The sequence below is a fragment of the Hylobates moloch genome, unplaced genomic scaffold (genome assembly GCF_009828535.3).
Source record: "Hylobates moloch isolate HMO894 unplaced genomic scaffold, HMol_V3 SCAFFOLD_9, whole genome shotgun sequence".
NCBI classification, from domain to species: Eukaryota; Metazoa; Chordata; class Mammalia; order Primates; family Hylobatidae; genus Hylobates; species Hylobates moloch.
Genome location: NW_026652284.1, coordinates 40,846,411 through 40,866,766, shown reverse-complemented (window position 1 = coordinate 40,866,766; position 20,356 = coordinate 40,846,411). Strand labels below are relative to the sequence as shown.

The 20,356-nt window shown below is 37.9% G+C and overlaps 1 pseudogene; it reads right to left on the bottom strand.

The window, feature by feature from the left end:
- Positions 1-3,888: 3,888 nt before the first annotated feature.
- On the bottom strand, positions 3,889-4,008 carry LOC116814002 (small nucleolar RNA SNORA51; annotated as a pseudogene).
- Positions 4,009-20,356: the final 16,348 nt, after the last annotated feature.

Sequence of the window (20,356 nt, the reverse complement as noted above, 5' to 3'; positions counted from 1 at the left end):
TTGTGTTTATTCATTTATAGAACATGAGAAAGAACTGAGTGAACCGATGATGTAGCAAAGAATTTTCCATTTGCATTTTGGGATATATCTGAACCTATTTGTAAGTAGTGTCTGGGGTTTTTCTGGAGGAAAGAAAGTAGAAAGTCTGTTTTACATTGTCCTTTAAAAGCAGGATCAAAATTTTCCTGAATTATCTGTGATTTTTCCTTATGTGCAGATGAGTTTACTGTTTTTACCATTTGGTGTTTCCAGTCAACATGCCGATCTCCACCATCATCCTGATCAAGAACCCCCTTCCAGCTCCACATCTCTCTGTTAAGAATACCTTAAGTAGGTTTTTTACTTTACAAACCAGTGTACAGTTTCTTTTCTAAAATATTTTGAGAATTTGAGGTTTTGGAAAGATCCAGAGACTACAGATGAGAAACAACAATACTCATTGCCAAGTGATCAGACACAAAGAATTGCACAGAAATTGAAAAATACCAACCAGGTTGACCGCTGCTTTGTGATGCTTCATGGGCTGCTCCAAGGCCAATGCACTAGCTCCCTGGCTGGCTGGAAGAATGTGGGCCTCCTGCTCCAGGAGGAGAATGATCTCAGACCCCATTCCACCAAACTTTCAGCAGGATAGTTTGCCCTTGTTTTGATTTATGGGTATTTTCCAATAAAGGTAGGTCTAAGATTTCATTTATCAGTATAATTAAATAAACTTGGAAGAATATATTCAGAAAAATATTTTTCTCCCTTTTTTAGATGGCTCTGTCTAGCTTTGCTCTGCTTGTCTTGAAACTACCTCAATACAACCAACAATTTCTGCCAGGGAAGTAGAAAAACCATGCACACACTGTTGGCTAGTTGTGTGTGCTTTCTGGGTGGGAGAGGACAGTGTGGGATTAAAAGTCAGGCTCTGAGGTCCAACCTGGGTCTAAAAACAGGTTTTGCTACTGACCAGGCTTTGGGGAGTGAATCCATCTGGATGATTCTTAATTTCCTCATTATAAGGCAAGGATAGCAGGCTGGCATGGTGGCTCATGCCTATAATCTCAGCACTTTGAGAGGCCAAGGCAGAAGGATTGCTTAAGCCCAGGAGATCAAGGCTAGCTTCAACATCATGGCAAGACTCTGTCTCTACCAAAAAAATAAAAATAAAACTAGCTGGACATGGTGGCATGTTCTTATAATCCCAGCTACTCAGGAGGCCAAGACAGGAGGATCACTTGAGCCCAGGAGTTTCAGATTGCCGTGAGCTATGAGTGCACCACTGCACTCCAGCTTGGGCAATACAGTGACACCTTGTCTTAAAAAAAAAAAAAAAAGATGTAGATGCTACGGATGCTATTAAGAGTGCAATGCATACCTTATGGTAGGGAGACCCATAAAGGCAAATAATTCTAATATTATTGAGCACTAATAGTAGGCACTGGTTTAAGCTCCTTAAATGTATTATCCTGGCTGGTCACAGTGGCTCATGCCTGTAATTCCAGCACTTTGGGAGGCCGAGGAGGGTGGATCACGAGGTCAGGAGTTTGAGACCAGCCTGACCAACATGATGAAACCCGTCTGTACTAAAAATACAAAAATTAGCCAGGCGTGGTGACGCATGCCTATAATCCCAGCTATTCAGGAGGCTGAGGCAGGAGAATCATTTGAACCCGGGAAGCAGAGGTTGCAGTGAGCCAAGATCATGCCATTTCACTCCAGCATGGGCAACAAGGCGAGACTTTGTCTCAAAAAAAAAAAAAAGGATTATCCCATTACTCCATGAGGTGGACTCTAATATTTATCGCAGTTCCTTGGAGAACTTGGGGCACAGAAGTGGTTTAGTCCCACAGCAGTTAAGTGCTGGCAGTAATTCTAGCCCTGGCTGCTTCTGCAGGTGCCTGCTTCTCCACTATGCAAAGCTGCTTTTTCACAAGCACGGCTGAAGTGACTCAGGGTGATTTCAGAGCACACAGCAACATGTGCATGTAGTATGCTGAGTGCTTCTGAGTGATGTGACAAGGCCCAAGGAAGTCTAGCAGGATTGGTGAGGGCTGAGGTTCATCACCTACCTGGGTTAGGGTGTTTCCATTTGGGAGAAAGTGTGACCAAGAGGCCAGCCAGAATTGGGCTCCTGCCACCGTGCTGAGACTGCTCTGCTCTGAGCTTTTCTTGAAAGCTCAACTTTCCCTTTCCTCTTTGTCTAATATTTTTGCGCCTCATCCCCCCACCATACTATCCATAAACATCAGCAGTCAAATAAATAAAAGAATACTTCTGAGGCTGCCATTTAAGAGCCTGTGGGGCTGGGAGGCCTAATAAACATGTCTAGAATACTAGATATTTTTTTTGGCCGACTTCATGTTTCAAGATGCTCCATAACCTCTCCTTTATTTGTGAAGCCTTTCTTCACCTCTTTGCCTCAGATGTATTGTTTGTTCTTCTTTTATGATGTCTTCCATATGCATCCTTCTCAACCAACCAGGAGTGTATAATCTTCTTGAGAACAAGGATTCTTTTATTTTTCTTTTTTTTTGAAACAGGGTCTCACTCTGTTATCCAGGATGAAGTGCAGTGCCTTGCCTCAATGATAGCTCACTACAGACTTGAATTCCTGAGATAAAGTGATCCTCCCACCTCAACCACCCAAGTAGCTGGAACTACAGATGTCCACCATGCCCAGCTAATTTTTTTATGTTTTATAGAGATGGGGTCTCACTATGTTGCCCAGGCTGGTCTTGAACTTCTGGGCTTAAGGATCTTCCTGCCTCACCCTCCTAAAGTGTTGGGATTGCAGGCATGAGCCATCACCACTGGCCTTAGAGAACAAGCATTTTGACTTTTGGATCACGGTATGACCTACAGCATACAGCTTATCATCTAAAAAGTAGAAGCTCATTATGAAATAGAAAAATGTGAAAATCAAACCATTCCATAAACCAAGTCAAGTCAAAATACAAACAACAGATTGGGAGAAAACCTTTGCAACTTATTTAACAGTGTATTGTGATTCATAATATGTAAACAATTTCTTTAAATTGAAAAAATTATTTAAAAAATGGATAAATGACAGTTATTTAACCAAAGGTGAAGTGCAAATAAATGAATAGTCAGTAACATGTGGGAAAATTCTAATACTCATTAGAAATTGAGAAAGTATAAGTGAAATCACTGCCCCCCAAATTTTAAACATATAGGCAAAAACTTAAAAAGGATTTACTTCTAGAAAAGAAAAGAAAAGAGAAAAGAAATAAGGAGGGAGGAGAAACATTTATGTACAATAGGTAGTTGTGAAAGGGTGTGAAAGAGTTTGAAATCACATATTTTATGTGTAATTATGTGTAGTGTATTAGTCTGCTAGGGCTGCCATAACAAAGTACCATTGATTTAGTGACTTTAACAACATAAATGTATTTTCTCACAGCTCTGGAGACCAAAAGTCTGATATCAAGGTGTCTGCAGTGCTGGTTTCCTCTGAGGCCTCTCTCCTTAGCTGGTAGATGGCTTTCTTCTCTCTGTGTCTTCACATGGTCTTTGCTCTATGCCTGTGTCCTAATCTGTTCTTAGAAAGACACCAGTTATATTGGATTAGGGCCCACACCAACAAACCCATTTTAATTTCTGTATCCCTTTAAAGATCTTGTTTCCAGATACGGTTATATTTTGAGGTAGTTGGGGTTAGAACTTCAACATATAAAGTTTGGGAAGACACAATTCAGCTCATAACATATACGGGTATACATAGATAAACACATACTTACTAAACAGGTAGGTGCATGTTACAGAAACAAACCAAGTAGGATAAACTCCAAATTGTGAGCAATGTTTACCTCTAGGGTTGGGATGGAATGGATAGAGAATATTTGATTCATTTTCCAATTTTAAAAGGTCTGGAATGATGGTCTTCCATATTTCCCTATTCACAATATAGACGAGGCGCAGGGCCCGGAGATGAAATGCATATGGGGTAGGTTTATTTCCTTTTCTTTCTACACAGTCAGTATAAGAACACAGCTGTGGCCGGGCGCGGTGGCTCACGCTTGTAATCCCAGCACTTTGGGAGGCCGAGGCGGGCGGATCACGAGGTCAGGAGATCGAGACCACGGTGAAACCCCGTCTCTACTAAAAATACAAAAAAATTAGCCAGGCGTGGTGGCGGGCGCCTGTAGTCCCAGCTACTCGGAGAGGCTGAGGCAGGAGAATGGCTTGAACCCGGGAGGCGGAGCTTGCAGTGAGCCGAGATCGCGCCACTGCACTCCAGCCTGGGTGACAGAGCGAGACTCCATCTCAAAAAAAAAAAAAAAAAGAACACAGCTGTGCTAAATACCAGGAGGCTGTTCTGGTATTATTATTTGTTCCTTGTTCCTTTTTAAGCTTTTCAGGATTTTCAAATAATAATAACAATAATAAAGATAATAGAAATATCGTGTACAGAAAACATATCATCATCAGAGGAACACACTGCCCAGATGCTAGCCAATGCTACTCCTACTCTTGGGCAAACAAGAAAGCTACATTTCCCAGCCTTTCTTGTAGTTAGTTAGATTGGATGATTTGACTGAATTTTGACCAAAGTAACATAACATAGGTGGAAGAAAATAAGCCACTTCAAGTCTTGGCCTTAAAACATCTCTTGTTATCTTCCTTAGTTTGCTCCCTCTCTTCTTGACAGCTTATTGAATCAGAGGGTCTAGTGAGAGAACTCTGAGCCCATTCTCTGAGGTGGCAGAGGCATATGGTAGAAGAAGCTGGGGTTCCTGAGTCACCACATGGAGTAGATCCAAGATAGCCTGATTTATATCTGACTTTGTGTTAAGTCACTGTGTTTTATGGTTATCTGTTCCAGCAACTAACATTAATTACTATGACAAATATATCACCAGTACTAGCTCCTTTCTATAAAGTAAATATCATCCATTAAAATGAAATATGTACACACCCTTCCAACTAGAAATTACTCTTCTAGGAAACAAAGCTTTACAATTAAAACCATGAGTATACAAACATGTGCTTGTAATGATATGCTTGCAATAGGAAAAAAAAGTGAACTATATTTTCATCCATAAGTAAATGGTTCAACAAATTATGGCATCATGATTTATTAAACCCTATGCACCCATCAAAAAGAATAATCTAGCTATATGTACTAACTGGAAAGATACTGATCACATCAAGTTATTTACACAACAAACCTGGAGGTAAATATCTATAGCATCATTTGTTTTTATAAAAGTTAGATGTATAAATGTGAATAAACAAGAAAAATTAGGGAGAATAATGTACATAATTTTATTTTAAATAATTACATTAGGTAGATGGATTTCAAAAATAGCTCCAATTCTTCACCTCCTTTTTATTTATCTTCCTTGCAATACAACTTTGCAGTTTCTTCTAGCAAGAAGTAGAGTCCATTCTCCTATTTCTTAAGTCTAGATTCATATTGGCATTTGCTTTTGACAATAGAAAATGATGGAAACTATGTTAGTTTTAAGCCTAGAACTCAAGAGGCCTAGACTCTTGAGTTCTAGGCTTAAAACTAAGCTAACGAAACTAACTATTCTCTTTTTTTGAGCCATGCCACCACTATGAGAGCAAGCATATGCTAGCATAATGGAAGAGACCAGCCAAGTTCAGCAAAGTTGTCTATGGATACACAAGCAGCCCCAGCTGAGATCAGAAGGGCTGCCATCCTGCAGACCATTCCTACCTTCCATCCTTCTCTGTCTTCTTCCCTCCTTCCTTCCCTCCTTCCTTTTTGGCTTTTTCCTCCCATTCTTTCAGTAAATCTAAGACTTAGTGGTGTAGGGTACTCTAATAGACCATCACATCTACCATATTAGGCCTGTAGCAATTGAGATTAGGAAAGACACTTCTTAGCTCCGGCAACCTACAAAGTAAATGGAGTCTTCATACAGCCAGTGCACTGGGAGGGTAGTGCAAAAATTATCATTACAGAACAAAATTATTCCCTTAATAAAACTGTTTCTTAATATGTAGTCTGCTTTTTTTCTGTATTAAATGTTACCTGCTTCTATTTTTTAAGTGGAAGTATATGTATGTATGTATGTATGTGTGTATACAAACCCCCTCACAACACCCCTATATTTTATATTGTACTTCATAAATACATATATAGTACATATATAATGTTCATACATAAAATATATTGTGTATTATATTCTTATATAATATATAGCATATATTATATATGTATATATACACTTACATTTTGATATATTATATATTTATGTTTTACATTATGTTACATACACTTATATTTTCTTACTTTTTATATACTTCTATATTATGCAAACTTATATTTTTACATTATATGTTTACATTATACATAAAATCATGTAATGTAAATGTATGTATATTATTAGGGTGGTAAAAATGTAATTGTGGTTTCTGCCATTAGTTTTAATGTCAAAAAACTGCAATTACTTTTACATCAATTGAATACATCTATAAATTTATATATACTATATAATATTAAAATATAAATATATACTACATAACATAAATATATATATTCTTTCCTATTAGCCCTCTGATACTGGTTACTCAGACAAATGAGATGTGTGCATACGTTTTTATCCTTGCCTGCAGCATACAGGCCCTCTGTCTGTGGAAATAAAGGGAATGAAGAGGCATAAAGCTGTTTATCTAGGGTTTGAAGGGCCATCCTGGTGGGGGTATCACCCAATTTCATTGAGATGGCCACATTTTCCCATGAGCGGCCTTTGCTAGGATGAGAAATTCTCATGAATAATTACGGCAGTGCAACAGGAAGACAAATGAATGGCTGTTCCAGGGAAGGCATCACACAGGAAGACTTTTTTAAGAACTCATCATATGAATGTTATAAATAAAACTAAGAGAAAAGCTGACGATTTTATCAGTTGTATTAAATTTTAATAGTTCATTAAATAATATCACAGAGTTGCTTTAGGTGCCAATTGGCTGATCCCCTCCCAACAACAATGGAAACATTGATTGTTGAGCAAGACGTAGGCATAGCCGATAGTAAGTGCTGAATGCTTCCAAAACAGCCCTGGGGTGGAAGAACACTATTAACTGTAAAATAGCCAAATTAAAAATCATTGAAAGTTAAATTTCAATATGGTATTTTCCTTTTCAAGAGAAAGCATGAAATTACATTAAGGCTCAATTCGATTATTTAAAACAGTGAAATAAGGATCTCTTCTTTTGTACAGCAGTGTGTTTGCTGAGTAGAAGCCTTCATTTTCTGCTACATTTCTCTGCCTCAGTACATAATTGTTGCCTTGTATGCCAGTTATTCCATACATATTGAAGCACACCAAGGTGGTGAGCTAATCCTTCGGTTTAATGCAGTATTATGCTTAGAGTAAGATTCACAAATATTTTGAGTGAAGAAATGAACAAAGCTCCAAACTGGATGATTAAAATCACCTTGTATTCTTACAAGGGAATTGGTTAAACATAAAACACACTCAGTTAATGTTCAACTTCATGGGTAATCAGGAAATGCACATTAAATCATCTATGATACATCACTTTTCACCTAACACACACTGCAGTGAATTGTAAATTGCTACAACCTTTCTAGAAAGCAATTTGGCAAAATATATCAAGAGCTCAAAAGAGTTCATACCCTTTGTCAGGATAATAACATATCCAAGAATCTATTCTAAGGAAATAATCAGCGACACAAAGATTTTTGTACATCTTCTTGTAGCTGTAGCACTATTTATAATTGTAAAGATATTACGATTTTGAAACAATGTCTGAAAATAGAATTGTTGCATTTCTACGATTAAAGGGCTATGATTAAATGCTGTGACACCAATAATAATCACATGTTTGAAGAACATTTAATCACATGCAGAAACGTTCAAGTTCAGTTTTGTATGCTGGTTGTGTGTATGTGAGAGGGAGAGGGAGAGAAGCAGAAATGCTTAGAAAACTCCTCCTGGTATAGAAAAAAAAAGGCAGCTGTATAAAATATATAAACAGAAATATTTGTAATACATGATGGAGCTTCTGACAAGGAAAAAGAAAACCTTAGAAGTCTAAAAGGGCAAGAAAAGCAGAAATTATGGGGCAAGTAAGCACAGGGGTTAGTATTTTACCTGGGGGATGCCTTGAGTGGGTTTAATAAGTCCTGCGTAGGGGATAGGAAATAAACCATGGTGCTGTTAGGGCTAAAAGTCAAATCAGAGACCCTCATAGAAAGAGTGGAAGTGCTACAGGGCAACACCTACCCTAGGTAGTAGATAGAGAAAACACTCCAGAGAGAGATGGTAGAGTTTATGCTTATCTTATGTTTGAGTTTGAGTAAAGAAGAAAACTGGAAGGAAAAAAAACTCTTTGCCCAGGTGAAGGTATAAACTTTGCTTAAGCTTATCTGGAGTTGAGACCTTTGTTTATATTACATGTAAATGAGTCTCCAAATTCCCAAGATAGAAATTTAGTTGAAGTGTTATAGGTTGGTAATGCCCTCAAAGTCCAATGTTTTATTTGCTGTCTCTTCACTCTGTCCTGAGGGAGGGTTTCCCAACCTAGGGTTATGAAGACAGCTGAACACACCACACTCCACCCTGGACAGAAGAGATCGATAGCAGTTTATTAATCACACACATGCACAGCCTGGGGGAGGAAGACCTCGTGCCATGCAGGGTCACATGGGGGTTGTCCTTGCAGAGTGAACACAGAGTCGCTATGATAGGCAGTCTTTGTAGTATTAAGAGGATGAGGTGACCCCTGCTTCATGTGAGAGATTGCGGTTTGTTAGTTTAAATCATTCCGCAGACTGGCAGGAAACTGAAGCCTGCCATTCAGGGGTAAGCGGGCCTTGTGCTTGGTCTCTATGATAAGCACAGTTTTTTTTTGTTTGTTTTTGTTTTTTGTTTTTTGTTTTTTATGGCTACGGGACCTTATCCACAGGAGTAGAATTGGGAAGGGGGTGTTACAGTTTGGCCATCTGTGGTCCTCCAAGTTTCAGATGACAAGGCAGCAGGTAATACAGAATCTTAATTTCAGGTCTTAGAGCAGGGGTCTCGAACTCCTGGGCCGCGGACCGGTACCCTTCTGTGGCCAGTTAGGAACCTGTTGCACAACAGGAGGTGAGCAGCGGCTAGCCAGCATTACTGCCTGGGCTCCGCCTCTTGTCAGATCAGCGGTGGCCTTCTGATAGGAGCATGATAGGATAGGAGCGTGATTCTGATAGGAGCGTGAACCCTGTTGTGCATGCAAGGGATCTAGGTTGCACGCTTTTTATGAGAATCTAACTAATGCCTGATGATCTGAGGTGGAACAGTTTCATCCCGAAACCACCCCCGCGTCCCCCAAACCCACCAGCCACCAACTTCATGGAAAAAGGTTGGAGACTGCTGCCTTACACCACATTCAGAAGAAGCAACAGCAAAACCCCTCTGAAGAGATGCATTTCAAAAGTACCCTCAAGGAATTCCCACAGCTGAAATTCTAAGAAACATCTTCAGACATTAAAAACCAAGCTGCCTGAGTGAGTCACACTAAGCATAAAACTACAGAATCAGCTCTTTAATCACTGGTTGTTAGAATTATCTGATAAAAATATTGAAAAATATGTTTAAGACATCTTTTTTAAAAGATAAGATTAAAAACATGACCAAAAAAATGAGACTACCAAAATTGACTAGAAAGATTTGATTTAAAAATACAGATGAAATTTGAGACTATGAATGAAATTAGAGACTAATAGACTGGTTAAACAGTAAATTTAAAGCAGTTGTAAAAAGAAGTAGCAACCTGGAAGAGCCATCTGAAAAAATGGGAGGTTAAGAGACTTGTAAGACAGAAGGAGACACTCCAATAAAATAAACCATCAATCCTAAATTATCTTTCAAGAATGAAGGTTTTTTTTTTTTAAAGACATTTTAGGCCAATAAAAATGAAAAGAGTTTATTGCTAACAAGAATAAACCAAAAAGAAAAATCACATATTTCAGGTAGAAGGAAAATGATCTCAGAAGGATGATGAGATAAAAGGAGGTATTTTCCTGAATTAACAGAGCAAACATATAGGATGAGGAAAGGAGCCACAAAATACTTAATACATCTAAAATAACTCCATGAAAAATTTTTAAAAAATACAAATATTTATCCAGAAACTGTCAGATTTTAAACAAAAACAAAATGATAGGCAATAAAGTAAACTGTGATAAAGTAGAACACCTGAAACATAAGGACGAAGAAAGATGAAAAATATGTAGCAGGAATGTCCAACAGTGCCAAGAAACTGTTTGTCTGCTCTCAGCTCGATCTGTTCCTCACTTTTTCCCTCTGCTCTGCTTTTTATTACATAAATTATTACAGGAATTGGCTCATGTGACTATGGAGGCCAAGAAGTCCCATCATCTGCCTTCTGCAAGTTGAAGTACCAGGAAACTGCCTGGTGTAATTCAGCTGGAAGCTGAAGGCCTGCGAATGGTGGTGGGGCAGGGTGGTGGCAGTGATGGGCCTCAGGTGTAAGTCTCAGAGTCTGAAGATCAGAGAACTGGGCGCTTCCATGTTCCAGGGCGGGAGATGATGGGTGTTCCAACTCAAGAAAGGAGAGAGAATTTACCCTTCTTTCACCTTTTTGTTCTATTCTGACCTTTAATGGATTGGATGATGCCCATCTACATTGATGAGAGCACATTATCTATACTCAGTCTACTGAGGCAAATGCTATTCTCTTCCAGAAACACTCTCACAGACCCTCCCAGAAATAACGTTTTACTAGCTTCCTGGGTATCCCTTAACCCAGTGAAATTGACATGTAAAAGAAATCATCACAACTGTCCATTTAAATCACTGTGGAATGAATTGAAATTTGAAAATTTTGTTTGCTACCTAAATGTTTGTAAATGTTCAATGTACTTTTGAAAACAAAATATAATCATGTGCTGCATAACAGTGTTTAGGTCAACTATGGATGACATATACAATGGTGGTCCCATGAGATTACGATACAGTATCTTTACTGTACTTTTCTGTTTAAATATGTTTATATTCACAAGTACTTACGATTGTGTTACAATTGCCTACAGTATTCGGTACAGTAACATGCTATGCAGGTTTGTAGCTACGTGTATAGGCTGTGTGCTGCTAGCTACAAACCTGTATGAGGTTAGCAGAGTATAAAATTCAATACAGACGTAAATTACAAAGCCAAATTCTGTCTGCACTGCTTACCTTTTTGATCAAACAAAGGTCAAGAGAAGCATGTTAAAGTCTCCCACAAAATTTGGTTTTCTAGTTTCTTTTTCTAAGACAAGAGTCTTAAATACCATGACAGTATGTTATTCAGTATATAGTATATCTTGTGTATAATTGTTACACATTATTTGATACTTATATACCTCTTGCTGCTTTAATAATTTTAGTTGTGAATTATAATTTGTCTGAAATTAATAATGTCATTAGCTTTCTTTTATGTTTACATATACCTTATTCTCTTTATATCATTTGTCTAAGGCATATCTCTGATAAGCATCATAGACTAATTTTTTGTCTTTTTTTTGTGCTAAGGTATCACTCTGTTGCCCAGGATGAAGTGGAGTGGCATATGTCATCATATTTGTTGATTCATTCATCCACGGATGGACATTGGGGCTGTTTCCACATTTAGGTTAATGTGACTGGTGCTGCTATGAACATGTGTGCACAAGTACTAGTTTGAGGCCCTGTTTCAATTCTTTTGGGCCTATACTTAGGAGTATAATTGGGAGTCATATGGTAATTCTATTTAACGTTTTGAGGAACTGCCAAACTGTTTTCCACAGTGGCAGTGCCAATTTACATTACCAGCAGCAATACACAAGGGTTCCAATTTCTCTACCTCTTCACCAACACTTATTTCCCATTAAAACAAAAAAAGAGACAGCTAGTTGGGTGTGAAGTATTACCTCACTGTGGCTTTGATTTGCAATCCTTAAAGACTAATGATGTTGAATTCCTTTTTTATGCTTATTGGCCATTTGTATATCTTTTTTGGGGAAATGTCTATCTGAGTCTATTGCACAATTTTAAAATTGGATTGTTTTCCTGTTTGTTATTGAGTTGTAAGAATTCTTTATAAATTCTGGACACTAGACCCTTGGCAGATTTAAGACACAATTTTTTTTTCCCATTTTGTTGTATGTTTTTTAACTTTCTTCATAATGTCTTTTGATACACAAAAGTTTTAAACTTTGATGATGTTTGCTTTATTTTATTTTTTTGCTTGTGTATGTGTCAACTCTAGCTAGCCTTGTTTTTAAACCCTAGAAATGATGCTGTGACTCTGTCTTTTGAACTTAATATGCTAGTGGCAGTAATTTTTCTTCGAGCTAAGTGATCTGTGCATTGAGTTAAAGGTAATGGAATTTGTGATTCCCTTTGATGGAAACAGTCACTTTCTTTTGGTGACAAACCTGAAAACAGATGTTCCACTGTACAGTTTAATGGCTCTTTCTAGTTAACGTATTATGCATTCCCCTGGAAGCAATGAGTTAGAAATTACTCTTTCCTCACTTCATTGTCACTATCACCTATGCTTTACTCTGCAGACATATACACAATGTTCTATGGGATATCAAAGAAGAAATACATTATTCTGCCTAGAAAAATGAAGACTTTCCTACAGTGTAATAAAATGAATTAAAATTTTAAGGTCGCCAGGCATGGTGGCTCATGCCTGTAATCCCAGCACTTTGGGAGGCCAAGGTGGGCAGATCACAAGGTCAAGAGATCGAGAACATCCTGGCCAGCATGGTGAAACCCCATCTCTACTAAAAATACAAAAATTAGCCAGGCGTGGTGGCAGGTGTCTGTAGTCCCAGCTACTCAGGAGGCTGAGGCAGGAGAATCACTTGAACCCAGGAGGCGGAGGTTGCAGTGAGCCGAGATCGTGCCACTGCACTCCAGCCTGGTGACAGAGCAAGACTCTGTCTCAAAACAAAACAAAACAAAAACAAAATTTAAGGTAAAAAATATTTGGCAATGTCAACAGACTTTGGAAGTTCATCTTATTTGAGTGGATACTTGAGTGAAGCAATGAAAGTTTTCCTCTTTGATGTGTATGATTCTTTTCAACTTTGTTCTTCTGGAATGATAGACGATTCACACTCAACTTGGATGAGAATGAGTGCAGTACCATTCATTTCACTCATTCAACAAACAGATACTGAGGGCCTACATGTCCCAGACTCTGCTCCAAGTGCTGGGGATGCAAGAGTGACCACAACTGACAGAGTCCTTTCTGTTACAGAGCTTGCATTATAGTCAGGAAGATACACAGTAATCAACTAACAATGACACACAGTAATTTCAGATAATGACAAGTAAGGAAAATGGAACTTGAAAATGTGATATGAAAGGAGACACACATTTTAATAATGTGGTCAAAGAAGCCCTCTGTGTAGAGGTGATATTTGAGCTGAGGTTTGGTTAATGAAAAAAAGCTAGCCGTGTAAGAATCTGAGAGAAAGAGAAGAATCTGATTTGGGAATGAGCTAAGGAAGTTTAAAGTAAAGCAAGGAAAGTGTGCTGAAGTTGGCTGTGCAGGTGGGAGACTGTGGGCAGATGAGGCTGGTTAGGTGGGCAGGGGCTAGAACTCCTAGAGCTTTGTGGCCCATGGTGAAGAGCTACAGCAGCATGGCCCCTGCTCCATCAGCAGCAGCTGGAAGTGGAGCCGGGGATTGTGGTGGCCCAGCAAATGGTCTGAGGGCAGCTCTGAAGGGGCAGCTGCAGCTGAGATAGGGGATGGCAGCAGCCGTCATCAGGCACTCATGGGTAAGGGAGATGCCAGCAGCCCCCGTCCTCCTGAGTGTGCCTGTCTGCCAGGAGGCAAGAGTTCTATGCAGATTCTTAGGGTAGTCCAGCTGGGGTCAGATTGGAGTCAAAGTCCTTTGTGAACTTCATCACTTAATATTGAATATGATTTTTCTCTTGTATATTGACATATTTCCTGTCCTAGAATATATACTTTTGAAGGCAGGACTTTGCTTCATTCAGAGCTGTATGGTCAATGCCTGGAATTGTACCTGATTTAATATTTCAATAAATAAATATCAATAAATCTGTATCAAATTAATGAATAAAAGAATAATATAGCAGGGGTCCCTGATTTTTCCTATTAGTAACGTGGACTGGGACTACAAGAGTTAACATCACTTTTGAAATGGAGATCCTTCTTTAACTTAGCTACATGGTTCCAGATTGCCAATATGTACACAAAACACAGCCAAATGTTTCTTTCTAACCAGTCATATCTTATCAGCGTCAGTTGAACAGAAAGCCTCATTGTTGAGATATTTTTCAAGAGAATTTTCTTTTAGTGATAGTGAAAATCTGAAAAAAAATCAACCTCAAGACATTTGTTTGTGTGTGTGTGTTGAAATGTATCAAAGTCTAAGTTTTTGCTTTAGTATAATTATTAATTAAAACTTCCAACTGAGGAAGTCATTTTCCTCCTGTTAAGCATGATTGAATTAGCAAATGTAAGGAAAGCACTTAAAACATAATAAGAATGTCATTTGGTCGTTTGTTAAGCTTTTGGCTCTGATATGCAGCCCAGAGAAGTCGTTCTCTTCTTCATGGACAAAAGAACTGAAACTGACAGAACTGGTGATGCATGAAAAAGTCTGTGTCATGCTTTGGTGAAAGCCAGTAACTACATCCAATTTTAATACTTTTAGGGGTAGGAGATGATCATTTTTAAGAGTAGCTATAAATACTCAGCTCTCTGTTGTCTTAGGCTATATGTCTGCATGTGACATCCAAGGAAGTCAAGATAAGGATAAGTAAGATCTTCACTCTTGATCTAAATGACGGAAGAGTTACATGTCTAAACCACGAAGAAACACTTATATTATTGTTCAGTAAGATAATGCTTGTACATTTTTAGCATTTCTGCCTTTAGCCAGATCACTTACAAAATCATATGCTGTCAAAAACAAAAATGAAAATTCCATTAATGACTGCCATTTGAAAGGTTTGTAGTATTATTTTCAGCACTAATATTAACTGGAAGTCTGCTCAGAAAACCATGTATTTTTGATACATTTCAAAAATGTACATTTTTATTTATTCTTTTAATATATGCATTCATGTCATACAAGTAAATATTAAATGAACCTTAGTTGAAAATGATACTAAAACAAACAAACTTTTAGATATGAAAAACACTTTCATGATTGTGATGCTGGTCTTATTATATAAGATGCTTGCTAAGAATAAAAACGAAAATCAAACCAATTGTGGAAAAGCAGATGTTTTGAAAAAATGTACAAACTTGGTAAAAACAAAAATTTTAACTTAGATTGGGTGCTGAAATTAACACAGAAGTGAAATGTTCTTTCAAATATTTTAGGATGTTTTCTAATAATAAATGTGGTCCCTATTACACAGCCTCTCTTTCGGCATTGTATCAGTATGGATCATGATGAAGTCAAGAAAATACATAATAATCGCAGGCAAGAAAAAAGTGAAAGCACTCACTATATTGTTAGCAAGTCTATACTGAGAAAAAATTTTAGTGGTGGAATTCCTTATTTTAAATTTTAATGTTGGGGGGAAAGGTTACCACATACCAAATGTATTTGAATCTGTCTAATTCTATTTCCATGACCAAAAGCCTCATCCAAGCCATTCCCACCTCGATGGCAACAGCCCCCTCGCTCATTTCTTTCTCACTCTTGTCTCTCCACCATCCTTTCTCGAAGAGCAACCATAGTGGATCTTTTCAAAACATGGTTCAGAACACGTCATTCTCCTATTTAAAACTCCCCAGAATGTCCCCTTTATAGGAGAGACAAACTCAAATCCCTGCCCCTGGCTTCACCTGATGAGGCCCTTGTTGAGCTTTCTTCCTCCTACTGTCTTTCCACTCACTAGATTCCAGTCACGCTTCTCTTTTTTAATTCTCGAACACACCAAACTCTTCCATGCCTCAGGGCCTTTGACTAGCTGTCACCTCTGCCTACACAATTCTCTATCGAGATCTTCTCAGAGCCTCCTCTTTCTCATCATCCAGCGCTTAGCTTAAATATCAACCCTGTAGAGGTTTTCCCTGATCACTCCATCTTACATCACTCTGTGGTCATTCTGCCACAGCGCTCTGAGATATTTTCATCACAGCCATGTTGCTAACTGACTTGTTCTTAGCCTTTCTCGTTTACTGTGTGATACACGTACATAGAAGAATAAGAGTTCTATTAGTATGAGAACAATGTCCCTTGTGAATCTTTCAATGGCTGCACAATCTGTAGTGATAGCTTCTATCTTATTCCTGATATTAGGATTTGTGCCTTCTCTGTTTTTAGACTTGTCAGTCGTGCTGGAGATTTTGATTAATTTTTTTAAGGCCAGATTTTTGTTTCATTAATTTTCTCTGTTGTGCCCTTATATTCAATTCTATTGATTTTTGCTCTTGTAGGTATTATTTCCTCCCTTCTGCTTGCATTGGGTTTATTTTGCTCTTTTTCTAGTATCTTAGTAGGAACCTGGGTATTAATTTGAGATCTTTTCTTTTTTGGAATGTAAATATTTACTGCTCTAAATTTGCCTCCCAGCATCACTTAAGTTTCATCCCACATATTTTGATAATTTTGTGTTCATTTTCTTTACTATATATTTTTAAATTTCTGTTGAGACTTCCTCTTTGGACATAGAGTATTTGGAAGTGTGTCTTTAATTTCTATGTTTATATAGTTTGGGTATTTGTCTCCTCCAAATCTCATGTTGAAATATGATCCCTGGCTGGGCATGGTGACTCATGCCTGTAATTCCAGCACTTTGGGATGCCGAGGGGGGTGGGTCACTTGAGCCGAGGAGTTTGAGATCAGCCTGGGCAACATAGCAAGACCACATTTCTACAAAAAACACAAAAACTAGCCAGGCATAGTGGCATGTGCCTGTAGTCCCAGCTACTCTGGAGGTCGAGGCTGCCGTGAGCCGTGATCATGCCACTGCACTCCAGGCTGGGCAACAGAGCAAGATCCTGTCTCAAAAAAAAAAAAAAGACATTTGATCTCTAATGTTGACAGTGGGGCTAATTGGGAGTTGTTTGGGTCATGCTGGTGGAACCCACATGAATGGCTTGATGCTGTCCTCATGGTAATGAGTGAGCTGTCACATCTATTAAGTTTCTTGAACATTGACTATTAAAAAGAGCCTGGCACCTCCCTCCCCTCTCTGTTCCTTCCTCTTTCATCCTGTGATACCTGCTCCCCTCTGCTCGCCTTTGCCTTATGCCATGAGTGGAAGCTTCCTGAGGCCTCACCAGAAGCAGGTGCTGGTGGCATGCTTCCTGTACAGCCTGCAGAACCATGAGCCAAATAAACCTCTTTTCTTCATGAATTACTCAGCCTCAGGTATTCCTTGTAGTAACACAATGGGACTAAGACACATGCGCTTAGACATTTTTCTGTTGTCTTTCTATTTATTGCTTTCTAGTTCCATCCTACCTTGATCTGAGTACATACTCTGTATAATTTCAATATTTATTTATTTATTTTAGAGATGGGATCTGGTTGTAGGCTGCTCTTTAACTCCTGAGCTCAAGCAATGCTCCCACATCAGCCTCCTGAGTAGCTGGGATTGCAGGTGCATTCCACAGTGTCTGGCTGTATTTACTTTTATTGAGGTTCATTTTGTGGTCCAGAATATGTTATCTTGGTGAATGTTTCATGGGCTTTTGAAAAAAAAAAAGTGTACTCTGTTATTATTGTTTGCAGTGTTCTATATGTTTCAACTAGTTGCTGTTGGTTGATTGCATTGTTCATGTTTTTTGTATCCTTGCTAATTTTCATCTGGTAGTTCTATCAGTAGCTCAGTGGGATAGAAAGTCCCCAACTATAATTGTTGGTTTGTCTCTTTCTCTTTTCAGTTCTATTTGTTTTTGCTTCATGTATTTTGAGGCTCTGTTGTTGAATGTGTACATATTATGTTTTCCTGGTGGACTGATTCTTTTATCATTGTGCAATGTTCCTGTGTCGCTGGTAATTTTCTTTGTTCTGAATTCTACTTTATCAGCTATTAAATAGTCACTCCTGGTTTTTTTGGTAACAGCTTTATTGAGATATAATTTACATATCATACAATTAACTACAATTAACTCAAAATGTATAATTCAATAGTTTTTAGTATTATATTCATAGTGTTGTACAACTATGATCACTATCAATTTTAGAACATTCTCATTGCTCTAAAAGGAAATTCTATATTCTTTAGCTTTTAACCCCCAATTCCTTCTTTCTCTTCCCTAGTCCACCCCAGTCACTAACCTACTTTCTGTCTCTATAGATTTGTCTTCTGGACATTTCATATAAATTGAATAATAGAATATATAGTCTTTTGTGACTAGTTTCCTTCACTTGGCACAATGTTTTCAAGGCTTATCCATGTTGTAGCATGGTATGATTTATATTCATGACTGAATATTATTCCATTGTATGGATATACCATATTTTGTTTATTCATTCATCAGTTGATGGACATTTGTGTTGTTTCTGTCGTTTGGCTATTATAAATAACATGCCTATGTACATTCATACACAAGTTGTGTGAACATGTGTTTTCATTCTCCTGGGTATATATCTGGGAATAGAATTGTTGTGTCAAAGGGAAATGTTATGTTTAACATTTTGGGGAACTGCCAGAATATTTTCCAAAGCACCTGCAATATTTTACATTCACACTATCATTAGCTACCTTTCAGCTGATGAGAGGGCAACCCTTAAACTACATACTGGAGATGGTGGAAATGCAACATGAAACAGGGTGGATTGGACCACCCATCCTCCACCCCTCATATACCCACATTGAAATACACCAAGGCTGTTATTTTCAACCATTAGCAGACTCAGAATAATAGATGGTTTATTGTTTATCCAGATGCTCCCATAATTATTATCTCTCTGGGCATATAATCTATGGTTCTGAAGAGTACCGAATGACCGTGATTCACGTCTCTTATACTTTTGGTAATTCTTACATGAGTTAAAGCCATAAATATTTATTTATTCTTAATTTTATGTGGGATTAACCTCCAAATTCCATATAGGAAGGATGCATTTTCTACTTAGTTTTCACCTTGTAAATAGTACAGAAAATGTCATAAACAACATTTGTGTTCATTAATTTTACCCTGACTTCTCTGTGGATGTCAAGACTCAATTTCTTCTTCCTTTCTTTCTTTCTTTCTCTCTCTCTTTCTTTCTTTCTTTCTTTCGTTCGTTCGTTCTTTCTTTCTTCCTTTCTTTCTTCTTTCTTTCCTTTCTTTCTTTTCTTTCTTTCTTTCTTTCCTTTCTTTTTTTCTTTCTTTCCTTTCTTTCTTTCTTTCTTTTTCTCTCTTTCTTTCCTTTCTTTCTTTCTTTTTCTTTCTTTCTTTTTTTTCTTTCTTTCTTTCTCTCTTTTCTTTCTTTCTTTCTCTTCTTTCTTTCTTTCTTTCTTTCTTTCTTTCTTTCTTTCTTTCTTTCTTTCTTTCTTTCTCTCTCTCTCTCTCTCCCCCTCCCTCCTTTCCTTCCTTCCTTCCTTCCTTCCTTCCTTCCTCTCTCTTTCTTTCTATCTATCTATCTATCTATCATCTATCTATCTATCTATCTATCATCTATCTATCTATCTATTATCTATCTATCTATCTATCTATCATCTATCTATCTATCTATATGTTATACTTTAAGTTCTAGGGTACATGTGCACAATGTACAGGTTTGTTACATATCTCTCTCTTTCTCGCTCTCTCCTTCCCTCCCTCTCTTTCTTTCTTTCTTTCTTTCTTTCTTTCTTTCTTTCTTTCTTTCTTTTTTTCTTATTAAGATTTTATTTTTTTAGAGCACTTTCAGGTTCACAGCAAAATTGAAAGGAAGGTATAGAGATTTCCCATACATCCCCTGCCATGACACGTGCATAGTCTTTCCCATTAAGAACATCCCCACCAGAGTGGCACCTTTGTTATCAGTGATGAGCCTACATTGACACGTCATTACCCCAAGTCCATAGTTCACATTAGGGTTCAGTCTTGGTGTATTTTCTGTGGGTTTCGAAAAAATGTATAATAACATATATCCACTGTTATAGTATCATACAGAATATTTTCACTGCTATAGTATCATACAGAATATTGTCACTGCTCTAAAAATCCTCTATGCTCTGCCTATATTTCCCTTTCTCCCCTCCAACCCCTAGGAACCACCGATCTTTTTATAGTTTTGCCATTTTCAGAATGTCATATAGTTGGAATCACATAGCCTTTTCAGTTTGGCTTCTTTCACACTAATCATGTGCATTTTTGGTTCCTCCAGTTCTTTTCATGACTTGATAGCTCACCTTTTAGTGCTGAATAATATTCCACTATCTGATGTGTCAGAGATTATCTGTTTACC